Here is a 21,023-nt window from a genome sequence, read left to right as displayed (position 1 = left end):
GAACGCACTCGAAATCATCTTCTGTCTTTGTTGTGACTAATCGGGGGCCGATTTGCTGTTCTTTACTATTTGTTTATTGCACGTCTGCTGTAGCCATTCTCAACAAATGAATTGAATGACAGGCGCATACTCGATAACGACGGCAAACAGAGTCGGAATGAGGGAAAAATTACGTTACGTTAATCGAAGTGTTAATTTTTAATAAAATGTCACATACAAACTAATAATAGTAATACACTTTAGGAAAAGGAAATCGAAATTAAATTTGTTTTCTCATAGAGCGTTTAATTAATTTATTGGTATAATAGAATAATATTAAGGTTTGTCGGTAACGTGATGCTAAATTTCCTCTCTATTTAATTGTCATGTGATATCTAATGAGTCAGACTACGACTGTTAAGGTGACTTTACTTTGTACCGTACGTGTTATTAAGGTAATGGAAGCGAAGCGGAATAAAAATTAGACTCGACCCCGATGCACAGATGAACGATGAGCCTAGTTCGGTCTAGGCTAGTAATTTAGTAACTAAATATGTGTGAACTTTATAAATTTAGTCAAGTAGTGTAGTAAGTGATTTAGTCGAGTCAATCCATATTGCTCTATTATTATCGAACGATTAGCCTTAGCCGCTAAACAAGTCTGAACGTGTAATTTTTTTAGACAAGTGAAGAGTCTATTAGCTGTTGCAAAAATGTCGTTTCGCTGGAGCGAAGAATCTACTTTCAAATTTGTTTTTAAATATTTAGAACATGAGTGTTTGTGGAATGTCAAGTCCCAACATTATAAAAATAAACAAATGGAGCAATCTGCATATATGGACATGGAACATATGATGAACATACCTGGTTTTGGCGAGAAGGAAATTAAATTAAAAATCAAGAACATCAGGTAAGTATATATTTTTGTTAATTATATATTTTTACAAATCTATATTGTCAATACATGTTATATCGTCCTTGTGTTTTTTTTATTATACTCAAGAACGAGGCGTTACAATATTTTTAGTATCAAAACTAACTTAAAATATATTTTTTTCAGATCAACTTACTCCCAAGAATTAAAAAAAAAATAAAAGAAACGAAAAATTCTGGCACCGGTATTCACATAATGGTTAAGTTTATTGGATGCTTCCCTAGGAAACATTAACTTAGTACTGACAGAAAGTGAAAGCAACTTGGTGAGTACTTTTCCATTTTTTAATTTTTTTTGTTTGTAAATTTTGCTACTATTACAAAATTGTGAAAATGTTTTGAACGAATTTAGTTAGATATGAAACTTGTCTGTTCGACTGTTCGTCGTTAACCTTTTTATCTATTTATTCGTCAGTTTTTAATGTATCATTCTTGTCTGCCAAGGAACCCATCCATCTTCCACAAAGTAATTTGCATAACTCTCGAAGATCCACAGACCTTTGAGATGAACGGTTGCTTAAACTATTTGGTAGCAGTTGTAATCCTTAACACTTTAGCTCATTCCTCCAATTACCAGGAATGACAATTCCTGCATCATGATTTTCTATGTCTACTGTATATTCTAATTGCTGGTTCTGTAGTTTTCTTTGTCTGAGCCAATTATGTAATGCGGAACATGCCTTTACAATGGTAACAACTTTTTCAGAACTGTAGGCCATCGGTTTTTCAAACACTCGGAATGTGGCAGCTAGAATACCGAAAGCGGTGTCCACTATTCTTCTTGCCCGAGACAATCGATAATTAAAATTTTTTTGCTTTAACGTTAACCGATTACTTGGAAAAGGTTTTAACAGGTACTCTTTCAAGGAAAATGCATTGTCACCAACTAGGACATGACCCTCTGGTAGTATACCACTTTCTAATGCTTGATACAAACTACAATTACGAAATACACCTCCGTCAGAAACCCGACCATTACATCCTATATCTATGTAACTAAAGCAATATTTGTGATCTACAACTGCCATTAAGTCGATGCTGTTTGTTTCTTTATAGTTGTAGTATAAGCTTCCTGATTTAAGTGGTACTTTAATGATGACATGTTTGCCGTCGATTGATCCCCAGTATCCGGGAAAATTCCATTCTTTTCGAAAACCATTCTCAATAATATTCCAGTCTGCAGTGGCAGGAATCTGAGAAAAAAACATACATAATATATTCATATATAAATTCAATATTTTTTTTTTCAGATTTCCGACAGTTCAACCACTGATGATGTAAATAGCGAGAAGAATAAAACTACTCTAGATTCTTTTCGTCAACCGGACACTAACTCAGCACCTTCAACAAAAAAGAGAAGGATTACCCAGCTTGTGAGTATGATTTGATCATCATTTAAAAGATATAGTCGAGACTGCTAACTCGAGGGTCGAAGCTAATGAATTTGACATCTTCGGTACACACGTCGCTGCCCAACTAAAAGCGTTGTCACTACTTTTGGGATTAAATACATAGGAATATACTCAACTTCACTTAAATAAAGTTCGACGACAATATCTTCAAAATGCATCTGAACAAAACGCCAGGACTTCAGAATCGCTATGTAGCAACACTTCAATATATCGTAACAACAATCATGATTATTTTGAAAAACCGTCTTCACAAGCAAGTGAATCCACATCTCAATTCACATCACCTGAATATAATACGGAAAATCAGCTTTCCCCGAATATGGTACCATCTGATAATATGTATACTGGTGAAAAGCAGAAAAATACTACGAATGACCTAATTATTTCAGCAATGAGAAATGCCGATGTTGATTATCAGTAATGATTGGAGCAATTAAATTTAAACGTATCTCTCTACAACAGTTTTCTTTGATAAATAAATGCTTCTTAAATAACATTTATTGTGTATTTTATGCTTACCTTGATGAATTCTTTTAATGTTTCATAAATGGCTTTACAAACTTCTGACATGAATTCTGAAATAGTTGATTTTCCGAGACAGAAACAGGTGTGTGAGTGTTCTTAAACTACAACCGGTAGCAAGAAAATATAGAACTGCCTGTAATTTTGTAGTAGCGGGTATTGCATTTCTTAAATGGGCATCTTTATGTTGAATTTGTGACTCCAGTTTCATTAAGAGAATTGAAACAACTTTCAGACCTTCTCAAAGTTCCAAAGTATTCATTGGGATCTCCTTATGCTGATTCCTTTAGAAGAGAATTTGTAGCTCCTAGTTCTTCTCTTCTATTAATCCATTTTCTTACCCATTGTTTTTTTTCTTCATCACACAAATTTCTTCTTCCATCTCCTCGATAATAGCTACAATCATAAGTTTTATTAGCCGATTCACTTTATTGCGTTGCACTGTGTTCATCTCGAAAAATAAAAGTCACTTTTATACTGGACCTTAGAACATTGAAAGGCCTTTCAATGTTCTAAGTACTGGACTCGACTAGAGTGCGAACAATTTTCGGCAGTAGTGAGCATTTTAGTCCCTAAACTAGTTGCCACTCGACTAAATTACTAGCCTAGTCCGAACTAGGCTAGAAGCCCGGTTCAGACGCAGCTAGTAGTTTAGTCAAGTAGTCGAGTAATTTAGTGACGTGACCCATTTGAACAAATGTTCAACTATACAGGATGTCTCTAAAAGGTACGTATAAAATTCCAGGACATATTCCTGAGGTCAAAATAGTCCGATTTTAAGCAACTTAACTTAGTTTAAATCTGCTTCGTTTCTCATCTTAATGGTGTTAAACTTAAGAAATAAAAATCAAAAAATATTTAATTTAACATTTTGCGACACATATCACTTTGAAAATTGGTAAATTGTACATAGTGGTTTTTTGATATGATAAAATCGAAAATGGGCATATTTTTACTGTGGCCTATGAGGGCCCTCCATACTGCACTGTTGATGGTGTAAATAGCCATAACTTTTTTGCAAGTGTGATTTATATTTTTTTTTGTAAAGGAAACAATTTGCCGAAAGTAAATTCAATTCAATTCTATTCAATATTTTACGGCAATTAATCAATTTATAAAATAAATATAAGTATAAAAAATATTCAATAAAATAATAAGTTTGTATATCGCAATAAAGCACTTGAAGTATTAGTACTATCATTAAATATCTAGCATAAAAAACAGATAACAGGTAACATCATTTGATTTTATTAATCAAATAAAATATAAGGACAACTGTTTAAAACAGAGTAACTACAATAGAAAAGAAGACACACTTTAAGCAAGTCAAGGTATAAAATTATATTGATCTTAAACAGATTTTAAATTTCGGTAAAGTGAACTCAGAGAACAATGAAACAAATCTATACTGACACTATTTGTGTTAATCATCACTCTATCCATTGCACAGTTTTCACGATAAAGTGTAAATAAATAATCTAGTCTGTCTGAGCACTGTAGTAGACGAAACATTTAAATTAAGCTGACACAACTCAGGAGCCTGTATTACATTGTTAAGAATCTTGTATGTTCTGACAATGCCACAGTTTTTATGTCGAGTCTCCAACTTTTGAATGTTTAGCAATCTATATATTTTATTGTAACTAATATCAATACAAGGAATATTAAGCTTGTAAGTTATGTATCTTATGAATTTACGTTGAACTTTTTCTAGACATATTATATATTTAGCATAAATAAGGTGACTATAAACATTAGACTCAAGATGACTGCGAACCAATGAAAAATACAGAAGTTTGATGGAATCAGTACTGCTGAAATCATGAGTGAGCCTCCTTATAAAACCCAACATTTTGTAAGCTTTATTAGACAGGTTCTCAATATTTTTTGAAAAACTTAGTCCGTAATCAAAAAGCTCCCCAAGATCTCGTATCTCTGATAACTTCTCAATAAGTGAACCCATTTAATGGTACTGATGGAATGGTGGACTAAGACTCCGGGTAAATTGAACATATTTGCATTTTTTAGCATTTAAGACCATTCTATTGTTCTTGCAACATAATTCAAATTTGTGAAAATCAGAACAAAGTTCATGATGTGCCAAGTTACTGTATATTGAGTTTCCATTTTGGCATAAAAATGTGAGGTTATTTCTCTTCTTTTTTTTCTTCTTCTAAATTGAACTCCATTCAAGCTGTGTCCGATGTTCGCAAAGACGGTTTCAAATCGATTAAAAGTTGTAATATTTTACGCATGCCCATTAAGAATGGTTTGGAAATAAATATCAAGGAAGAACTGTCTTTATAAATGGAATAGGGATTCATAGAAATAAACCTAAATAAAAACTTGTGTGTGTGGAATATCTATATATATATATATATATATATATATATTAAGTATACAAAAATCTATATATTTTTAAATTCAACTATTTTTTAGAAAATACTTATCTATTAATAGGATATAAAGAATAAAGAACTCGAGTTATGTTCATGGTTTTTTTAACAGGACTGATTTTATGTTTTTTTTTGTTGCCTTGGTGGAAAAATGGCATATTAAAATGTTAAAAAATTGTATCTTAAAACATGAATTATTAAGAAATTCATAACATTTATATAATATTTAATCTCCATAAATATATCTTTACTATAATGAAGTACATAAAAAAACGCATGAAGAGTTCATAAACGGTAATATTGTTCATATTAAAAGCATAATCTATTATTAATAAATATTTAGAATGTAAATATTTTTTGACGATGTCACTGGGCCAAGATCTTCACATGATAATATCTCATATGTTTCTGCATTTTTTGGTTTTTGTGATGATAAAATAAAAGTTATAAGAACATATTATAGAGCATTATCAATAATATATAAAACCTATACCTCTTGAGTATCTTAGAAAATCATATATAAAGTAAATTTTAAGACTACCTACATACCCATTAATTTTAAAGTTGCCCTACATTTTTTAAAAAATTTTAATATTGGAGATTAATAAACTGCAAAAATTGTTTTAGCAAAAAACTTCCCGCTCGTATAAAAACTCGAGAGCATCCAGCAATAAAAAACCTTAAAATTTGGTAACAAATTATCCGAAAGATATATTAATTTTTTAAACTAAACTATGAAGCTAAGGTTATTCATGTTTCTATAATGCGGCTTTTATGAAATGCTAAAACGAACAGTATTGTACTTATTTTAGGTAACTTTCTACAAACTAGGTAACTTTTTAGGCAGCCCAAATCTTATTTAAAAATGTATCTGACGCTATAAAGTATTTAGGAGTAGATGCATATTTCAATAATAGTAAAGCCACAAAGAATTTTACATCCAGAATCAACAGACTATTTGTTATTTTAAGCACCACAACCCTATTTGGAAAAGAAGACCATGCTGCTCTAAGAATATCTAACGAATATATCTGGAGACCATTTTTAGAGAAAATATTGCATTGTCTTTTAAAATGTACTGACATTTCGGGCAGACCCCTGTATATGACCCCACAAAAAATACCTTTCATAGGCTTTGCTACCACAATAAAATTTGTGTGTGGAATTTTTGATGAATTTCTCAAATCAGGCCTTTTTAAGAACCATTTCTGTTACAAGTTATTACAAGACCATCTTGAAACTTTTTGTGTGCCTTTTTGTATTTTCGACAATCTGAATTATGATTATCTTATATCAACCTTACATTAATTTTCTTTATTTTTTTTATCGATTTTGGATTAAAAATTAAAAGTAGAAATAAATATAACCTATTCTAAGAGTGAAATTGTCATCTTCAAACCAAAAAAATTACATTTTTATTCCTAAAACCGCTTCTAAAAAATTTGGAGTGGCAACACTGCAAGCAAAGATCAGTGATGCGCGCAATTTCATCTTGTCAAATGGGTTTGTGTTTACATTTCGCATTTGTAAAGTTCTGTGTTTCTTCTTTAGTTTTTGGTTAAAAAAAGAAAAAAGTCTCAACTGTTACGATGATAAAAGCTTGTGTCGTTTGTGCCATACTATGAAAAAAAGGCGATTCAAGCCGATCTTTTTGCAAGTAAATATCAATATTGTCATAACGTCATGTCAAGAAAGAAGAGTCATGATTAACATAAAATAGGAAATCATAGAAATAAACCTAAATAAAAACATGAATATGAAGTGTGTTTGAAATACAAGAATCTTTATAATTAAAAAAAATTGAAAATACTTATTTATTAATATGCTATAAAGAATAAAAAATCAATATTAACAGGACTGATCTTTTTTGTTTGTATTATAAATAATTTTTGCTCTGAAAATTCCATAATCTATTATTAATAAGTATTGAGAATGTAAATATTTATTATGACGACGTTACTGGTGAAGATTCCTTGAGTTGATAAGATCAACAATAAGATCGAACGGCGTTGCGATGTTGTTGCCCTTTTCTCTAATATACGTGATCTACATTAATTTCACTTTGAATATTGACTTCTTTATAGAGTATCTTATCATATTTTATTTAAAAAAATGCTTCATATTTTATTAAAGGGGAACATCAAAGATCATTTTTTGTGTCTGTCAAAATAAGTGACAAATGTTTATGATATTATAAAGGGTTTTTTTGTCATTTCTATATAAGCATTTGGCATCGTTGCATCAGAGATGTTGCAAATAAACAAACTGCCAATAGTTTGTTTATTAAGTTCTTAGGAACGTCAAAAAAAATATCAAAGATAAGCTTATACTAAAATAAAATTGTAAAGACGAATACACAGACAACAAACAATTGACACTCTTCAAAATATAAACAAGGATACATTTTTGGAGCCAATTATAGATAAACAGCGTCTTTTTCCAAACACAAGTAAGAGTTCAAGCAATAGTGAAGTCGAAGCCGTTTTTGTTGACCAAGATATTCAAGAAATGCAAAGCAAACCAGTAAAAATGAAAGTGAACACAAAGCCAGGAGTAAAACCCAAAGTATGTAAACAGCAGAAAATATCTACTCTTACTCCTAGGAGTACTAGATCTGGTTTTACTAGTAACCAACTACCAAGAATAGCATAAATAGTAGAAATAGGTAATTATTAAACGAAAAATATTAAACAAAAATGTGAACTTCAAGAATAGCCGATGTATGTATTTTTATTACTCTAAGATTTTAATTATTTATTCAATGTAATTTGTTTTCTTTTATCCTTCTCTCTTTCTCAACCATATTTGTTGAGATAGGTATAATCTGTTTAATGACATTATTATTGTACGTCAAGGAAATTTCTCCGTTTAGTCATGGTGGAAGAGATACGAGCCAGAATATTATAAACAAGTCCTGCCCAAACATTTACGACAAATTTTTGTTGAAAACCACACAGGTGCATAGCGTGAGGGTTCTTTTCAGCCCAAGCGTGGCTATTGGGGCTGTTGAAAATCCCTTCGCGGGTAAAGGCGGCCTCATCCAAAACCTTCACTAAGGTCAGAAATTTGCTGCCAAGCCTCGTTTGCTGTAAAATCCATTGAGCGAATTCTACCCGACGGGGATAATTCTTAGGCCGAATTGCGTGCACCTCATCAAAAATAAAATAGATGGAGTTGTTGTTTGGTTAAAACCTCCCATACCCAAACATGGTTTATTCGCAACAAGTGCCCTACAGCTCGGGTACTAAAAGATTTCCTCTTTCATGCCTGGTACACGCACTGTGCGTGGTCTTCCCCCACATTATGAGGCTTCTGCAAATTAAATGTTTCGTTGCCATAAACAAGTCGGATAAATAACACTTTATTAACAAATCTTACCAGTAATAATCCGGTCTCTCACAATCTTGAATTCAAACGTGCAAATAGTCACCGACTTGGTAAGCGTTCTTGGTAAATTCAGCAGCGCGAGCGCCTTAAGCCAGGTATAAATCTGCTTATCCAGTGAATGTAAAATTCCCGATTTTAAACTTTTCAACGGTCACACTTCAATTTAGATTAAGTAGGGCTGGGATTCTAAAATCACGATTCCATACGATTACTCGATATGAGTGATTCTAAATAAAATTTTCAGTCGTGAGTGTCTTGCGGACTGCCTAGTTTCTAACGATTTGTCGACGACACGCTTGGATATATCGTATACACCACACGATATAGCTTCTTCCTTTTTTAATACGTGCATAATGTGACAGCATCCTTTTTTAAACGTATTTGTTTCATTTATTGTTTACCAACAGTCATACCAGGTTTTCATTAGTATATCAAGAAGCTTTCTTAAACACAACTAATAGATTTAATTCGACCCTATTTTCCACAACTTTCTGTTAATAATAGAGGCAGAGGAAGTAGAGTTATCATTGAATGGGCAGTTTTAGTATGTCAATATTTTATGCCACAGATTATCACCAAAGAAGCATTGGATAAGATTTTAAATTTGAAATTAGCGAAACTACTACAAGTCATTAGATCCACAAAATTACTGAAATTATTGACAATCACCTTGCTGACCGATTAATTTTTCAAATATAAGAGATGAGAGAAATTAATAAATTAACATTTATAGAGAGATACAATTTTTTTTTATAAAAGGTAAAAACACAAAATCTACAGCATCACAAATATGTATTTAAACACAATTATATATATTTGTGATGCTGTAGATTTTGTGTTTTTACCTTTTGTAAAAGTGTATGACCTGCATCTTTGGGATAATGGATGAATTTTTCGAGAGATCTAATTTTTCCTGGTGTTATAGGTTCTATTGATATAGGTCCATATTAAAACCAACAGTGGATGAACACAACAAGTTTTTGTGATTTTCCATAAATTGAATTATTATTTTCCAATGGATAGTGGTGGTTTTAAACGACAATTTTTTATTTTAAACAAATAATATAGGCATATATTTAAATATAAAAACATAAAGGCGAAAAAAATTTAAATTAAAATTCTTAGTGTTGACTGTTTATCAATAGAAAAGACAATTGACGTTTCCATCTGTCAAATATTAGGGAAAATAACAAATATAAGAAACCTAAATCAAATCGAATAAAACGAGTTTAGCCGACGATTGAAATTTAGAATCACCCTTGTCGTCACGACTGAGTCGATCGAATTCGAAGTCGTGATCGTATCGAGATCGAGTCGTGATTTTAGAATCCCAGGGCTGGGATTCTAAAATCACGACTCGATCTCGATACGATCACGACTTCGAATTCGATCGCGACTGAGTCGTGACGACAAGGGTGATTCTAAATTTCAGTCGTCGGCTAAACTCGTTTTATTCGATTTGATTTAGGTTTCTTGGTAAATATTTGTTATTTTCCCTAATATTTGACAGATGGAAATGTCAATTGTCTTTTTTATTGATAAACAGTAAACACTAAGAATTTTCATTTATTTTCTTAAATTTTTTTCACCTTCGTGTTTTTTTATTTAAATATATGCCTATATTATTTCTTTAAAATAAAAAAATGTTTAAAACCACCACTATCAATTGGAAAATAATAATTCAGTTCATGGAAAATCACAAAAACTTGTGTTCATCCACCTTAGGTTTTAATATGGCAACATGGGTGCAATCAATAAGACCTATAATACCAGGGAAATTAGATCTCTCTATAAATGTTAATTTATTAATTTCTCTCATCTCTTATATTTGAAAAATTAATCGGTCAGCAAAGTGATTGTCAATAATTTCAGTAATTTTATGAATTCAACGACTTGCAGTAGTTTCGCTAATTGCAAATTTAAAATCTTGTCCAATGCTTCTTTGGTAATAATCTGTGGCATAAAATCTTGACATACTAAAACTGCCCATTCAATTATACCTCTACTTCCTCTGCCTCTATTATTAACAGAAAGTTGTGGAAAATAGGGTCGAATTAAATCTATTAGTTGTTGTGTTTAAGAAAGCTTCTTGATATACTAATGAAAACCTGGTATGACTATTGTTAAACAATAAATGAAACAAATACGTTTAAAAAAGGATGCTGTCACATTATGCACGTATTAAAAAAGGAAGAAGCTATATCGTCTGGTGTATACGATATACCCAAGCGTGTCGTCGACAAATCGTTAAAAACTAGGCAATCCGCAAGACGCTCACGATTGAAAATTTTATTTAGAATCAGTCATATCGAGTAATCGTGTCGAATCGTGATTTTAGAATCCCAGCCCAGCTCAGAGTTTCACGTCGATGTACGGGCGAGTATACCTGGCAGCATCTCCTTTAGCAAAAGCGGGTTTCCATACTCTAAGGCCATGACACACAAATAAATGAGTAGCCTATGCAGTGCGAGTGTCCGGCGCGCGATGATTGATCTTGAACCTCAAAATCGGTAGAGCTGGGCTTGATATTGTGTATATACATATATTAAACTTTTTTCTTGTGATACCTATTTGTACCGAAATAAGGCGCATGCGCCTATGGATTAGTAAGTAAAAAACGCCTGTTTTGGCGAGATTTACCCACGTTTAGGGGTAGGCGAGGCAAAGCCGGGTAGCCAAGGAAAACCTATTGTATCTCGTTAAATATTTTTTATTTATAACCAAAAACTGGTGAACTACAAACTTTAAACATTAATACACAAACTTAACCTACAAAACATTACAACAAAACCTCGGGTAATTGAAAATTAACTTTAAAAAAATGTTGAAGAATATGGTTAAACCGTATGACATGTGGGGCAAAATTGGGTATACTTTAAAGTTTGATTGAAAGTGCTTTTAGACACGTGTCGCATTGGAAGTCGTTCAAGTCCTCATCTAACCATCCTATATAACCTTCATAGGCCCAGTTTTCGCAAGACATACATTTTACCCAGCCATCAATGTTTGTGGACATGGGGTATTTTTCTTCGCAATAAACGCATAGTATATTACCTACCTCGTTTTCTTTATTTTTTTTTCGGCTTCTCCGGAGCTCGTATAGTCGGCAGACTTTTTTGTTGTTTTTTTTACTTGAGCTTTATCTTTAGAAACAATTTTTCTCCTTTGGCCTTTTTACTTTTTTGCAGCAATATACAGGTTGTAAATAAATTGATGCGAAAAAATTCAGGTGCTCATTCTTGGATAAATTTTAAAAAAGAATCTTTGTATGAACGTATGTCCTAAAAGGCGTAACTTTTGAGATACCGGGTGGTAAAGATTGATGAAAAATATGTTTTTTTTCATAATAACTGTAAAACCTTTGTAGATATTTTAATAAAATTTGGTATGCATTTTCTATGCATCAAAAAACATTTTCTGAGGCTCACTAATTTTTTTTATTTGTACCAGTGACGTTCGTGTAAGGTTAAAACTAAATATTTTTGATGAAAAATATGGTACGCCACTTTTTGTTTGATTTTTTTTTGTTTTTGTAATTCTTATTTAATTCTGAGCAAATTTGATCTCTTGAGTTTCTTTTGTATAAGGTTGCGTATTCGATTAAAAAAATAAAATCCACCTATCTAAATGTAATACGTGTTTATTATTAATGATTAGATGTGATACTAATTTTTGTGTTAAACCAAATGAAAGAAAAATAAATTATAAAAAATGTTTAAAATGACCACCCTGTGTCATTATGCAAGAGTCTATACGTCGACAAATCCGATTAAAAATTCCAGGAGAATTACGGCACATGAATTAATGATTCGATTTCCCAAGTCATCAATATCCAGTACCAGAATTCTGTAGACCAAAGTTTTTAAATGACCCCATGTGGTAAAATCTAGTGAATTTATATCTGGTGACCCAGGAGGCCAACACTGAGGACCGCCTCGGCCTATCTAACGATTTGTATATGTTTAGTCTAAATAACGACGTTCTAATAAACTAAAATGGGCAGCAGCCCCATCGTGCATAAACCACATTATGCTTCTAACATCTAGGGGTAACGCCTTAAGAAGTCCTGAAAGTATGTCTTGGAGAAAACAAGTATGTTTCCCCATTCAATCTCTGTGATAGAAAATGTGAGCCAATAAGGTCATCTCGAATGATTCCAACCCATACCATAATAACCACATTTGTATACTCATAACATACAAATGTGGTTATTATGGTGGTTAATGATTGCCTTTCGGGAGAAATTAGCTTCGTCAATAAACAACTAATGTTCTCTAAGTGTGCGGTGCAAGTAAAATGTTTCAAAGCATATCTAAGAAAATCTGGTTTGTATCAATCTTTTTAGTACGTCTTTTGGTGAATAGTTCTCTTTTCAGTTCTTCTGTTTATTTGTTTTTTTTGTTGACGTTTATGTAGGAACTTTTTAAGACTGCCAAGTTCAATTAAATTCAATTATCCAAACCTATAAATTAGATACCGTGGATTGTATTGTACCAAGAAAAATACCACTATATGGATATGTATGAGGGAATAATTTGTATAATTTATTTATTTTTTTACTTCTTTTTGTTTAGTATAGAAAATCCTAAATTCTTTAGAGTAATTTTTTTTGGCTTTATGGGGATTTTTTCAAAACATAACTATGACTCTATAGTGATATTACTTTTAAGTTTATAACAACCTAAATATGGGATTAACTAATTGGCGTATTTATCTTAGCATTAAATTAAAATGAAATTATTTTTATTAACATTTTGTCAAATTTCTGCCTCATTTTAGAAATAATTTCTTAAGCATATCGAAAAGAACCAATGTACTATATATAGGCTTCATTAATGATTTCAAATCACCTGCAGAATATATGCTTATTTAAGGGCAAGACAGTCGTACTTTTATGGAACCGCAACCTAGCGTTATTATTTTTATTCTAAATTTTAGAAACATGTAATATACAAATAACAAAGTTTGTTTATATTTTTAACGTTTGTGTGGTGTTAGTTATGGGGTCTTCTTGGTTGGTTCTGCGACATATACGATTTCGGATGATCTGTTGTAAGTTTTGCAACGGATATTGACAAATCTTGGTGTTAACTTGAACGAAAGGTATTGTTAAAGGAACCATACTTTCAGTAGCAGATTTTTCAGTGTAAAGAGGTTGCTTCTGTAGAGCTAGACTAGTTTAGCCTGACTGGCATTCTCAAATTCAAAAAAGTAGTCCATTTTTCTCAAAGAGATCTCTTAAAAATAAAAATTCAGAGATTGGAGGGACACAAAGTCAATGGTCTCAGATTATGTTTATTTTTTAAAAATCTATTACACGTGTTTCGCCCTAAGGCATCATCAGATCTAAAAGCAGAAAGCAACCCTAGTATAAAAAAATAACAATGCATAGACACGAATTACAATGATGAGATACGACTTACCGGTAAAGCTATTCGTTTAACACCAGAAACATTTAAGTTAAAACAAAAAATAAAAACATAAAAAAAATATTGCTGACGTTCACATTAAATCTGGTTTTAAAATTAAATAAAATAAAAGTAAACAAAACAAGCAGAATAAGGTTAAGTTGAACGGGAGAACGGAAATAAAACAAAAAATAAAAACTGAAATATGACTTGGTCGAGAATTGAACCAGCGACCATCGGGTTCGTAAGCATTTAATTTTTAACAATATTTATCACGACCTGGATAGCACGTAAGTTTACCGCTTGTTAGCACAGTTAAAAAAAGGTTTAACACTAACACAATAATGAATAAAATAAAATACACATTCCAAAAAATTCAAAGAATTAAGATCCGGGCTACGGGGAGGTCATGAAAATTTACTGCCACAACCAAACCATGTGAGGCAACCATACATCTACAGAAATGCAAATACTGCTTACCATTAATACTTGCGGGGAACTCAAAAGGTCCAATAATTAACTCACATTATGCCACACCAGATATTAATAGAAAATTCCTTGGAAAAAGGGCGTTACCTGGTTAAATGTGGATTTTGCTGTTCTCACGTACGATTATTTTGCCAATCAAACACACTTCGTCTGGTGAAGCTCGCTTGTCCGTAAAAAGGATTTAATAAAAGTATCGTGATTTTAAAGAAGAAAGTGACAAAACTAAAGCCTGGCTGGTAAATAAAATAAATAAATAAATAAATCTGGCCTTTATTTGAAAAACTATACAAATTTATGGCGAAGTCTAGCAACACTGCTATTCTACTTAACCACAAAAATTGAGAAGAATAGAAACAATCTTATAAAAAACTTATTATTAGATAAAATACACACATTCAAAAAAAAAACAGAAAAATACAGGTACCCTTACACTAGCTAACCTAATAATATTTTAAAGCACATTTCACCATTGTAAAAAAGAAAAAATAATAATCACAATTTTTAAATTTTTTTATTTTCATTTTTTCCTTTTTTTTCCCCTTTTTTTTCCTTCCTTTTTCTTTTATTTTTATTTTGATGGCAATAGAAACATAATTATCGAATCATATTATCCAAATAATGTTAACAGTCAGTTAAAGCTTTGAGAAATTAAAGAAAAAAAACTTTTATTTTAGCCAAGTTGTTCAGCAAATAAAATTTCTCTAAGTTTATATTTAAACTTTAAAATGTTGAAAGACTTCATGTTTTCAGGTAATAAGTTAAGCAAAGTAATTGAATTATACGCAAACGATTTTCTAAAAACGGAAGTACGGAATTGTGTATTTATGTTTGCGCCTAATGTTAATATTGTGAACTGCAGACCTAGTAAGAAAAAGACAATCTAACTGAGTACTATTTATTGATAAATTCATGATCTTATGTAAAAAACTACCCAAATTAAGTCTCCAACGATTTTCCGTTCTGAGCCATTTAAGCTGGTTAATCTTTGTGATATATGATCACGTCTACTCAAGCCAAATATCAGTCTGCAACAGGCATTTTGCATGACTTGTATGTTATTTTTTTCAAGATAAGTAAGACATGGAAAGTAAATAAAATCACAATAGTTGAATCTTGATAGTACTAGTGATTCAGAAGCATTTTTGCAAGATTTTTATTGAGATATTTACGATTTGCGTAAAGCAGTTTTAAGTTGTAAAATGCTTTTTTTCTCATGTCTGCAACGTGATGTCCAAATCTTAGCTGAGAGTCCATTATCAAGCCCAAGTTACGAGTCACCTCAACAAAGTTAAGTGGCACTTGATTAATAGAAATATTAATATTATTCTTTAGAAATACTGATTTTTTTTATTTGCAAATAACATTACGTTAGATTTAGAAGAGTTTAATGTTAAATTATGCTCAGTTGACAAATGCTGAATAATGTCTAATTCTTGATTTACTCACTACAAGTCAATAACAATTCTATATTCATCAGGTTTAAATGAAATGTATTATTGTTATTATTTATTATACTTAATTAGTTAATATATTGGCTTTACATTGGTTATTTTTATTATATATTTGTGCCTAGTCATTAATTTTGTGAGAAAACTATGTTTTCCTTTTTTAATGAAATAAAACAATTTTTTGAACCAACTGTTTTTTTCTGATAATCTACTGCTTAACCTTAAAACTGATCTGGCAATACTGCATGTTCCTTTTAAAATGGCTGAAACGACTGGCGACCGACAAGGAAAGGAGCGAAGCACGCGACGATTATAATCACAAAACACAAAAATATAGTTATAATCACTTTTATCCTTTTATTTGAGCGAGAGTCTCAAAGAGTAGGACAAAATAGCCTAGCCGGATACTCAATCCTGTCTTTTAAAATGTACTCGGTCGACTATCGATTACTGTTCAGTTCCGTTTACCGAGTGGTGCTGCCGCCAAGCGGCAAATCCAAGAACGATTTATTGTGGAGGCACAGATGTAAATAGCGCATAGTGCGGAGCTTTTTACATCTGTCATCTGTGGAGGAGGTGCGCTGAAATTTTTCACAAGTTAAATTTTACCAAACAAATAATTATTTACTTTTTTATTCTTTACCAAAACCTTTTTTTGAGACAAAAATATATAGGAAGCTTGAATTATTTATTTTTTACAAAATTACCAAATAAGTTTAATACAAGTTATATAATTCCAACAACAAACATGATGTTTTCTTCATCCTGTATTCAAGATTGTCAAGTTTTTAAATAAAAACAACCCTGTTGCACTTAATTTACTAAAAACTAATATTATGCAAAAAATTGTGGGACAAATGTTAAGATATAAGTAGGTTTCACGCAAATATAAAAAACAATTTAAAAAATTCATAAGTTTATGAATGGGTAATATAACTGAATGGTAATCTATGGGTAATATAACTTCTTAGTCAACAATTCTTTGTAAAAAGTAACCCAGCATATTATTGTCATGTGGTTTAATATCTGAAAAATTGTGGAGCGTAGTGAGATCTCTAAAGTACAACTTTTTTGGATGAAAAATCTTGAAAAATAAATACATTTAACTGAAATTAACATAAAATTAAAACTTGATAAAATATAGAAAATAGGCTACTTTTTAGATTGCAATACAAGTTAATCCTTAATTATTAATTGGTAAAAAAATTAAAATTTTGTCTATAAAATATGTCCAAAATAAGAAGGGGCAGTATATGGATCTCGGAAACGATAGAAGATACGGCATAATTAGAGGAAAGTTGCATAATATGTAGTTTTCTTTTATAATGGAATATTATAAATTTCCAATACTTCCTAAATTTTGGGAAAAAACTGAAATTTGGAAAAATCATTTTACATTTTTTCTGACGTTATTTGAAAATATATAATAAAATTATTTATTTAATGCATACATTATTGTGACTTTTTCTCCCCTATACTATGACACTTTTAAATTTAGAATACAATGCTCTGTGTTTAGAGAGCCATCATCAACTTTATTTTTTCTTGTCAGTGCTATATTGGCCATTTGCAGTTTTGAATAGTCCTTTAATTACCTTTTTAATGAAGTATATTGTATTTTGAATAAGGATTTCGGATCACCTGTATGATATATACCTATATCTCTTGCGCTCACGGAGCTCTTACCAAAATCACGTTTTGGAAATGAAAGTGTGATACACTGTTGGAAAGGTAATTAAAAGGGCTATTTAAAATTGCAAAACTACAATATAGCGCTCATAAGAAAATACAAGTAGCCATCATTATAATGGAAAGTGTATACAGGGTGACCTCTTCGACAGGCTGAGATACACGCCTAAAATCTGAAATAGAAAGATTCAGGTCGAATGATATGATGAAAGCCACATTTTAGAAAATTTGTTATATTGGCATGAATCAATAAGAAAGGTACTTAAATTTCATGAGTTATAATAATAATAATAATAAATGTCTTTTATTCAAAATTTACAGATGTAGTTAACAATAATAACATTCTATAATTAAGTACCCGAGAAATAGAGCGCAGTCTAGCTAAGACAGCTACTCTACTGAACCCTACTCAACGGTCATAAACTTAAGCTACAATATAAAGATTAACTCTATTAAATTTATCTAATTAAAAGGCCTAAATTACGGGTTGAAGGTTAAATGTAAAATATATTTCTTAAACTTTGATTTAAATGACTTCTGATCTAAAGTTGACAATTCAGTTGGTAGGTTATTGTAGAGTTTAATGGAATTGTACGTAAAAGAACGTTGAAACATGGCAGTCAAATGACGAGGAAGTGTCATCCTCTCAGGAAATCGGATCACTCTTGTGTGAACGTTTGAACGAAGAACAATTTTTTTCCGCAAAGTGGAGGGAAGGGGATTAATAAAACTTTAAATAAAAAAATCTCTGCGCCTGTTAACCTCTGCCTCTGCCTCAACCAGTTAAGCTCTTTAACCCTGGAATGCTACTTGGAGTACATTTGTACCCCATCATTAATCATATCTCAAGTTAAATGGAAGTGGGCGGGGGAACGAACGCCGACGTCTTATTAGTTTCAAGACGCGGCAAATCAGTTCGCGTGCGACAATTGACATTGGCACACGGTTTTTTCTTTTCGAGATTTGTGATATTTGGGGTTAGCGCGTACCCCAGTGTAGCAGTTTAGGTTAAATATACTCTGTGATTATTTCGCTTCTCAGTAGATTTTGGTGATTATTATTGTTTGAGTAAGTATCTTTTTTTTGAAAAATATTTCTAAAATATGTCTATAATACTTTGAAAATATTTTAGTTTTTGTTTAAGTTATTATATTTTTCTTTAATTTTTAAGTTATTATTGATTTTCTTTGTTATGCTGCACGAATAATGGCTGGGCAGAAAAAGTTCTTCGACCTAACAAAGCCTGAAGATGTCGGAGAAATTCATCGCATTCTCTATGAATCTGATTCAGACAGTTTTTCGGATGACAGCGAGGAGGAAGATGCCGTTATACCTGATTTTAGAGAGGAGCCAGAAGAGGATGAAATACGCGACAATCAAATCAATCTTAATTCTTTTATGGCACCAGAACAGACTCAGGATACCTTTCCATCTGATACAGATTCGAAAGATGACAATATACCATTGGCAGAAATACAGGCGATCAACAGAGATATGGTGCAAATTTTACCAGCGCCTACCAAATTAAGGGGTAAAAATGGGTTTATGTGGTCAGGTATATGAAAGGCGCAATTCATCGTACACCAAAACGAAATCTGGTTTTGCATTTACCTGGAAACAAAAACGAAGCAAAACATATAACATCGGGAACTGAAGCTTGGAAATTATGTTTCACTCAAGAAAATCTCGATAAAATTACCCAATATACTAATAACGAGATCCAAGTTCAACGATTGAAATATTCAAATAAGAACGATGACCAAGATACTGATGCACCTGTTATTACGCCAGTAGGTAAGAGACCCTCTTGGGCTATTTTATTATGCCGGTGTTATGAAAATGGTCGGAGTTTTGACCAAGGAACTATTTGATAAAGACACAGGAATTTGAGACCGCGAAACATCTTTTGGAGAGGAAAATTACCATTGTTGGTACTGTGAGAAGAAATAAACAAGAAATTCCTGAGTCGTTTTTGGAACTCAAAGAAAGGAACCAAAATTCTGCCATGTTTTGCTACAGTGGACATCTGACACTGTTATCATACTGTCCACCCAAGAGTGCTAAAAAAGCAGTAATTATGCTTTCGACAATGCACGAAAAAGGTGATGAGCCATTTACGACCAAGTTACCAGAAATTATTCAATTTTATAATTGTACAAAAGGAGGAGTGGATACTTTAGACGAGTTGTGCCACACTTATTCTACCTACTGGTAGAAAAATACGTCGCTGGCCATTATGTCTGTTCTATAATTTGTTGGATATTCTGGGATATAATTCAATGATTCTTTTGCGTGGCTCTGGTGAAGTGAATAAAGTAATTGTAAAGCACAGGAGAGAATACCTCAAGAAGCTTGCCCTTGACCTGATCAGACCGCACATGATGAGTCGTTTGGAAGCTCTAACTTTGAGGCGCGAACTCCGTGAAACTATATGTAGGGTCCTCGAGATAACCACTTCAGAAGAAGTACCTACTAGGCTTACAACAACAGTGGGTAGGTGTGTGCTTTGTCCCAGAAGAGAGGATCAAAAATCGAGAGTAAGCTGTGCTGTATGCAAAAAGTTCGTGTGTTTGCAACACCAAAAAAAATATGCTCAGTATGTGCCGCATGAACATTTTATTATGGATGTGCGTTAAAAGTGTTCTTAGAGACTCCGTTTAAGTTATTATTTTTCTATAAGTGAATAAATTTTTCGTTTTTCTAAAATATGACGTGTTTTATTTGGGGTACGGTTGTACCCCTGTGTAGCAGAGTCGGAAATAAGTGTAGGGTTAAATGTGTGTGAAATGTGATCGTATTATTTTCGTAATCCAAATATTAGCCATGAGCAAGTATTTTGAACTTTCTGAATACGTTTTTTATCTGCAATGTCTAAGCAAGGATTTAAATGAAATCACAGTAGTTGAAGTTGGACAGGAGCAGGGATTCACAAAGCATTTTCCTCAAATGAAAACTAAGAACCTGACGACTATTATATAAAATTTTTAATGATAAAAATGACTTCCGAATTAACAATTTAACATATTCGCGAAACCTCAACTCAGTATCCAAGACAATGCCTAATTTTTTTGCACGATTCATTTTGGGAAAAAAAACATAATTTAATAAGATATTTAAATTATTTTTAAGAAAATCTTTATCAGGTCCAAAAATCATAACATTGGATTTAAGAGGGTTAAGTTTTAGATTATGGCAAGAACAAAGCTGGTTAAGTAAATTCAGTTCATGGTTTATTAAAGAAGATGCATGCAAATAATCCTGATGATTGAAGCGAAGATAAACCTGGGTATCATCAGCAAAAGCTCTCAGTTTACAGTACTTTCATGATTTAAGTATATCTGAGGTGCAGATTATGAATAA

The 21,023-nt window shown here is 31.8% G+C and overlaps 1 long non-coding RNA gene across 1 annotated transcript; it reads left to right on the top strand.

Moving 5' to 3' along the window:
• The first annotated feature begins 697 nt into the window (after positions 1 to 697).
• Positions 698 to 2,763, top strand: LOC126745916 (uncharacterized). The gene is made up of 3 exons (XR_007663752.1): positions 698 to 889; positions 1,040 to 1,178; positions 2,163 to 2,763. It is a non-coding gene; the product is annotated as an uncharacterized LOC126745916 (long non-coding RNA).
• Positions 2,764 to 21,023: the final 18,260 nt, after the last annotated feature.

This window comes from Anthonomus grandis, chromosome 16, assembly GCF_022605725.1.
Source record: "Anthonomus grandis grandis chromosome 16, icAntGran1.3, whole genome shotgun sequence".
NCBI lineage: Eukaryota > Metazoa > Arthropoda > Insecta > Coleoptera > Curculionidae > Anthonomus > Anthonomus grandis.
This window is presented reverse-complemented; position numbering and strand designations above follow the sequence as displayed.